Source organism: Coenobita brevimanus, chromosome 45, assembly GCF_032717465.1.
Source record: "Coenobita brevimanus isolate Jiangsu-jjx chromosome 45, ASM3271746v2, whole genome shotgun sequence".
In the NCBI taxonomy this organism is placed as follows: domain Eukaryota; kingdom Metazoa; phylum Arthropoda; class Malacostraca; order Decapoda; family Coenobitidae; genus Coenobita; species Coenobita brevimanus.
Genome location: NC_136998.1, coordinates 20250243 through 20257474, shown reverse-complemented (window position 1 = coordinate 20257474; position 7232 = coordinate 20250243).

Sequence of the window (7232 nt, the reverse complement as noted above, 5' to 3'; positions counted from 1 at the left end):
AATCCAGATCAATACAGGATAGAGGAACTGTCTCCACTTGGATCCTCTGACCACAATCTCATCAAAGCCTCATTAGTGAACACCTCCAAACCTTCCCATTCTGAACCTGTTAGGGTGACCCGATGTTACTTTGATAGGACAAACTGGGATGAATTTAGAAATTATCTTGCTGATGTTCCATGGCAGTCTTTCTTCTCTGGTGATCCCAATTCTACCCAGTCCCACATTTGCGACTTAATACTAGCTGGTATGGATTTATTCATACCAAGTCATCAGTTCACTAAAAGATCGAACTCTCCAAAATGGTTTGATGGCAACTGTGCCAGAGCAACAGCCCAAAAGTCATTAGCATATAATTCTTACTTAAAATAAAAAACATCTGAATCACTCTCTCAATTTATAATTCCGAGAAACCATGCAAGAGCTGTAATAAATCTCGCTAAATCAAACATTCTTCTAAATCACAGCCCTAAAGACAATAGAATATTTTGATCAACTCTTAATTCTTTCAATAATAGTTTTAATAAGTCATCATCCATTCCCCCACTAAATTCTTCAGATGGCAACATCACAAATGACCCACGTGTGAAAGCAGATATCTATGCCAGTACATTTGCCAGAAATTCAACCATAGTGGAAGCCATCCAAAACGTCCCAGTACTAGAACTTGACTCTCCCGAAATTGTTCCAATTAAAATACAGACAAGATTCGTAAAATACATCTTAGACATTTACCTACCAACAAAGCTCCAGGCCCAGATGGAATTCCGCCAATTGTTTTGAAAAAGTGTTCCCCAGAACTTGCCTTTGTTCTTGCTATATTATTTAGACTATGCATATGTACTTCTTCATCCCTAATTCATGGAAAGAAGTCAATATCCACCCAATTTCAAAGAAAGGAAGTTCCTCTGACCCCTCTGATTCACTGGTTTACAAAAAAAAAAAAAAAAAAAAAAATGAGGCAAGCATGTGAATAGGTGTTTTTGACTAATTTTGATATGCTTAATTCAAATTTCTAAATAGTTTTGCTCTATCACCTCTAGTTTTTTTGCTTTCACATATACCTTTTTTTTATTATAATGCATATATTTATAATATAATGAGTTTATTTCATATAATAAAATGGCATATTACAGAACGAAACAAAACAGACACAGAACACTGACCTGACAGAACTAATTATTACCATTACTTGGATATAAGCATATATACACACCATAGTACTACAGACAGTCAGAAGTGAGTTTTTTTGGACGATCTGGTGTACTTTGCCTCCGGGATGTCGCGCAGGAGCATCCAGCAGAAGTCCCCCATCATGCTGGGGTTCCACTTGCCTTGGTAGTTGCTCTCCATCTTAGTAATATCTTGGTGGAACCTTTCCCCATGTTCGTCACTTACTGCTCCGAGGTTCTGGGGGAAGAAGTTGAGGTGGGAGTGGAGAAAGTGAATCTTGAGAGACATTCGGCATCCCATATCCTGATAAGCCTGCAACACCTTCTCGACACGCTCTTGGTAATCTAGTGCCTGTGTATTACCATGGAAGCCATGGCAGAATACCTTAAATGCTTCCTATGCTCTCAATTCCTTCAAGGTGAGCTTCCCCTCGAATACCTCATCCTTCAGCACCTCCCGGATCTGAGGTCCGATGAAGATGCCCTCCTTGAGCCTAGCAGAACTGAGAGCTGGGAACAGAGTGCACAGATGTTGGAATGCAGCGTCATCCTTTTCCATGGCCTTCTTGAAATTCTCCATAAGGACAAGCTTGATTTGAAGAGGGGGAAGAAGCATCTTGTTCATGTCCACCAGAGGATTTTCTTGGGCACTGTGTTTCCCAGGCACGAAAGTGCTCCTAGACCCCCAGTCCTTCTGCGTGTAGTGCTTGACATGTTTGAGCTTGTTGTGGCGCGCGTTTTAAACCAAGTTCCAAGAAAATAGGATGGTAAATGGATTTTTGGCGAATATTTTGGGTCTAGGCCTATATGTATACAAGTACATACATGTATACATGTATATCTCAAAAACTAGAGGTGATGAGTGAAAACGGATTTCAAATCTGAAATCAGTTCCCCAAAATTATGTTAGAACACTTAATTTCATGCTTGCCTCAAATTTTTTGTAAACCAGTGTTACAGACCAATACCTGTCACATCTTCTCTTGGTAAGGTATTTGAAACCTTAGTTAATAGGCACATAGTTAAACATCTTGAATCCAACAACTTAATTAGTGATAAACAATATGGTTTTCGCCAGGAAAGATCCACCATTGACATACTCAATTTCCCGACTCACACCATCCATCAATCAATCGACCTACCTGAAGAAACCCATGCAGAAGCCCTTGATATTTCTTAAGCTTTCGACAGAGTATGGCACAGTTCCCTTCTGTCCAAACTCCATTGCAATGTGCTAAAGTCTTTTGTTCCTTTGATTTCCTCATATCTCCGTGACAAAAAAAAAAAAAAAATAAGAGCAAAAGTAGATGATGTATATTCCAATATCCACTCAATTAACGCCGGTGTGCCGCAGGGATCAGTTCTGGTGCCAACTCTTTTCCTGGTTCATATTAATGATCTCTTATCTGTCACCCACAGTCCTATCCAGTCATATGCAGATGACTCAACACTTCATAGTTCATTCACACTTAGACACCCATTTACAAAGTCTGATTTCTCTAACTCTCAACTCAGTACGACCATCATCAGAAATCAAAACTTATCTATGATCAGTGAACGGGGACAAAACAACTTTGTCTCATTTAATGCTAGTAAAATTAAATACCGGTATATACAATTTACTAATAGACGGGTATTGCCAGATTCATATACTTCCTTGAATGCTGCTAATATTACCATCTCCAAAAGTATTTAAATTCTCGGCGTATCACTTAACGGTGCCTTGAGCTGGACCTGTCATGTCAGATCACTTACTAAAACCTCCTCAAAGAAACTTGAATAATTGTACAGAGTCTGTAACTTCTTCACTGACGAGCAGTTAGCTATAATTTATAAGAGTCATGTGCACTCTCAGCTTGAATACTGCTCACCCTTGTGGAATGGATGTGGAGAGGTTGCAATAAAACAACGAGACAAAATTCAGAACAAAGCTGTTACAATTATTAATAATCCTGCTATTATTAATAAACTACCTCCTCTACACGTAAGAAGGAATGTTGCCTCCCTTGCATTATTTTACAGATTTTTCTATGGGAAATGCTTAGATGAAGTTACTTCCATTGTGCCATCTCCATGCTTCCCGTCGTTCTACACAGGCATCTGGTAGCGCTCACGACTGGAATGTCACCTAGCCATATTGCAGAACTTCCGCTTATCAGAATTCTTTTATCCCCCGAACTGCATCTCTCTGGAACTCGCTTCCTCAGACTTGTTTCCCCCCAAACTTCAACCTATAGCTGTTCAAGTTCAACTGTTGCAAATATTATATGAACAGAGGACACCAGTAGTCTGGTGTATGGATTAGTTTTTTTTTATTCATTTGTTTTTCCTTCCTCTGTTAAGTTATTAAAGAAAGAAAAATCATCGACCTTTCTTCTTTTCTATTGCCTGGTCACTCCTTATACTCACAGTCTCTATTCTCTGCTTTCCCTGCCTTTCCATTCCCCAATTATACCTCCTCTTATTCTTTTTCTTCCTCATCCGTCCACAGTTCGTTTGCTTTATTTTCTCTCCCTCCCTCTTCACCCATCGATAATACTTCCTCTTGTCTCTGCCACCCTCCCTCTTCATCCTCCAATCTTCCCTCTTCATCTGTTTCTCTTCTTCCCTCCCCACCCTCCCACCTTCACTCCTCCTCGCCTTCCTTCCCGCTGTCCCCATCCACTCTATCCCGCCCACCTACCCTCTTTATCTTCATCCACTTCCTCCTACGCTCCAACCCTCTTTTCTTCTCTCCCTCTCTGTTTCTTCCACACTTTACCTCTTCTTTTCCAGTCCCTCACCTTTTCTCATTCACTCTTTCTACCTCTAATCCAGAACACTCCTCATTCTTGTCTTTACAATCCCAGATGATTATTACTTTGGTATCATAACTTCAGATCAGAGGCTAGAATAATTTCCCTAGTACATAACATTATTAATTATGCAGGGCTTTTTCTACTCCTGTCAAAGCTATCAAATCATTGATATTTTTAGATTTACGATGAGTCGCTACTCCTCTTTTTCTTCAGAGTCACTAGCCATCAAAGAGATTTCGTTTTTCAAGCAGTGACATTTTTCTCTCATCCTTCTGTCTCTCACACACATTCGTTTACTCCCTCCCCCCCCCTCTCTCTCTCTCTCTCTCTCTCTCTCTCTTTCTTTCTATATATATATATATATATATATATATATATATATATAATACGCGCGCGCGCGCGCGCGCGCGTGTGCGTGTGTGTGTGTGTGTGTGTGTGTGTGTGTGTGTGTGTGTGTGTGTGTGTGTGTGTGTTTTACGCTTTCCTCAATTTACATTCAATCTTTCTCCTCGCTCGCTTTTACTCGCACTCACTCTCTCCGACTCCGTTCATTCTGCCACACTTCACACACTCAGTGCCCTTCTCCCACCAATTCTCTCCCTTTCACCGCCTCACCCTCTTCTCATATACTTACATCTTGCACATTCTTTCTGTAATATTCATCATCGATTACTGCTTTCACTACCTCCTATTTTTGTCTGAGGCATAATATACATTGTTGCTTTTAATGCCTCAAAATCTCAGTTCTTTTACCTCTCAGCACAACACAGTCTTCTATCAGAGAAATTACCAATATGCCGGAAATCGAACCCGGGACTCTCAGGTGAGAGCCAGGCAGCATACCACTACACCACGACCAGGTAAAAGTTAACTCACGTTGTCACAATCTTGTAACCAACGTCCCTCCGCCCCCAACTGTGGGCCTGAAGAGGATGAGTTAACCCCCTGGCACTCGGGCAAGTAGATGCTTTTAATCTATCCCAAACACTTACGGCAAGTCAGAATGAAGAGAGAACCTGTATTTTTTACACAGGAAAAATCATCAGAGAAATTACCAATATGCCGGAAATCGAACCCGGGACTCTCAGGTGAGAGCCAGGCAGCATACCACTACACCACGACCAGGTAAAAGTGACAACATGAGTTAACTTTTACCTGGTCGTGGTGTAGTGGTATGCTGCCTGGCTCTCACCTGAGAGTCCCGGGTTCGATTCCCGGCATATTGGTAATTTCTCTGATGATTTTTCCTGTGTAAAAAATACAGGTTCTCTCTTCATACAGTCTTCTACATAACATCCTTGGATTTTTTTTTTTTTCATTTTAAAGGTCTATCCTTGTACAGACACTGCCTTTCTCTTTCCTTCTCATTCATCATCACTCACATAAATTCGTTGGCTTCCATGCTAATTCTGTCACAGACACATCACATACACAAGCTGAGTCACTCTTAGTATAACTCACAGTTAGTTTTCTTTCTCTAACTGCGTACTTTCATACGCCATACGTTCATTGGGTCAATGAGTCAATATATTATTCATAATCAATATCATTTACACACTCGCTAACTCCTTTACGTGTCATGTACTGACTGCACCACACTTACTATCAGTATCATCCTTTCTCATACAAGCTGCATTTTCCTCACCTGCATCTTGTCCCAGCATCATATACACAGGCGGGAAGCCAGCTTGCGGTGGCCCTGTGCACCCCAGACGATGAGGAACAATCGTGACTTCTACGTACGAAAAGAACCTTCCCCTCGATCCCTGCGTCTTGTGAGGAGGACCTCATTCAACTTGAGGGTTTGCCGTCTCCCGTGCTGAGGCAGCTGCTCCTCCTGCCGTTTTGTACACAAAAGGAAGGACTCTCCTGTAACCATTTTCCTCCTCCTCACATGTGCCGGAGACATAGGGAGTAATCCTGGACACCATACACAATGCATATTCTTGCTTCGCTCTCTCCACATTATAAGCACTAAATGAACACGTAGACTAATAAATTTCAACTTTTGCACAGCATGTATCTACACCCTATGGACTAGGTACGAGTCAGTCAACACCACAGCACATGGGAAAGCGACAAGTGACTCATCTTCTCAAACACTCCTGTCATACTAAATACATTTTCTTTCACCCACCCCAACATCCCCCACACTCACACAGTTTACTGCTACCAAAAATTAATCCCTGCACACAAACTCTGCACCACGGACACAGATCACAGTAGACCTGCGCTACCTGGACCATGCAATGTAAAAAATCTTTCAGCTATATATGCATGACCTACGCACTTAAAAATCGCAATCCAAATTCTTTTTACACAAGCACAACATATTCATTACACTTAATAAGAAAGAAAGCTAAAACCAAGATGCAAGACTCCACACATCAGACACCTTACTCACACATCAGCATAGACAGACCATGGAGTAAGATTTATCACTTACGTTCACACATCCATCTTCTGAAAATATATAATACAGACAACACAATCACTCTTTCTGAGTGACCCCACATTAGAAATACAACAACTCAGAGTCAACGTTACGCCACAAACAGGCGATCAGCATTCTTAACATTTACGTTCCCCCTCACACTTCCCACGATGTATGGACACAGGTTTCCCTGTTACACTTCACTCCGAGCGAACAAATCCTGTCGCACCCTTACTGTTCGCGGAGAACCTGTGTCTAGCCCCGCCCCCAAACCCCTTACCTTCCTCGCCACTCCCACCATCTACCCAGCACCAAACACTGTCAATCTGGCTACCGAATTAGTTTGTTTCGATGCAAAATCGATGGTGTGAGTACGAAGGATGTTTTTATTACCTCCTCCAATGTTATCTTTTCACCCCTGTCCATCTGTTTGCTTGTTGGCTGGTTGGTTTCTGAGCAAGATTACACAAAATCTACTGGACAGATATCCACGAAACTTGGTAGAAGAATGGGCCTTAGCCCAGAATACACTCAATAAATTTTGGTGCGGATCAGGATAAAGGTGAGGATCTAGGATTTTTTTTTTTTACTTTCTTTAACACCGAGATAGGGCGATGGCGGAGGTATGCGCTCTACTAAGTACCATTCTAGTAGTTATGACTATGATGGAATGTGATATAGATGTGAGATAAATAATTATGCTAAATTAGTACAATGTCATTAATCTAATAACACCAATGAAGGAGACTCCACGAGTGCAGTTACTTAGCTCCTTGAAGGAGCAAGCCAGTCATCCAATTACCAACATAGTGATATTTACATGAGCAG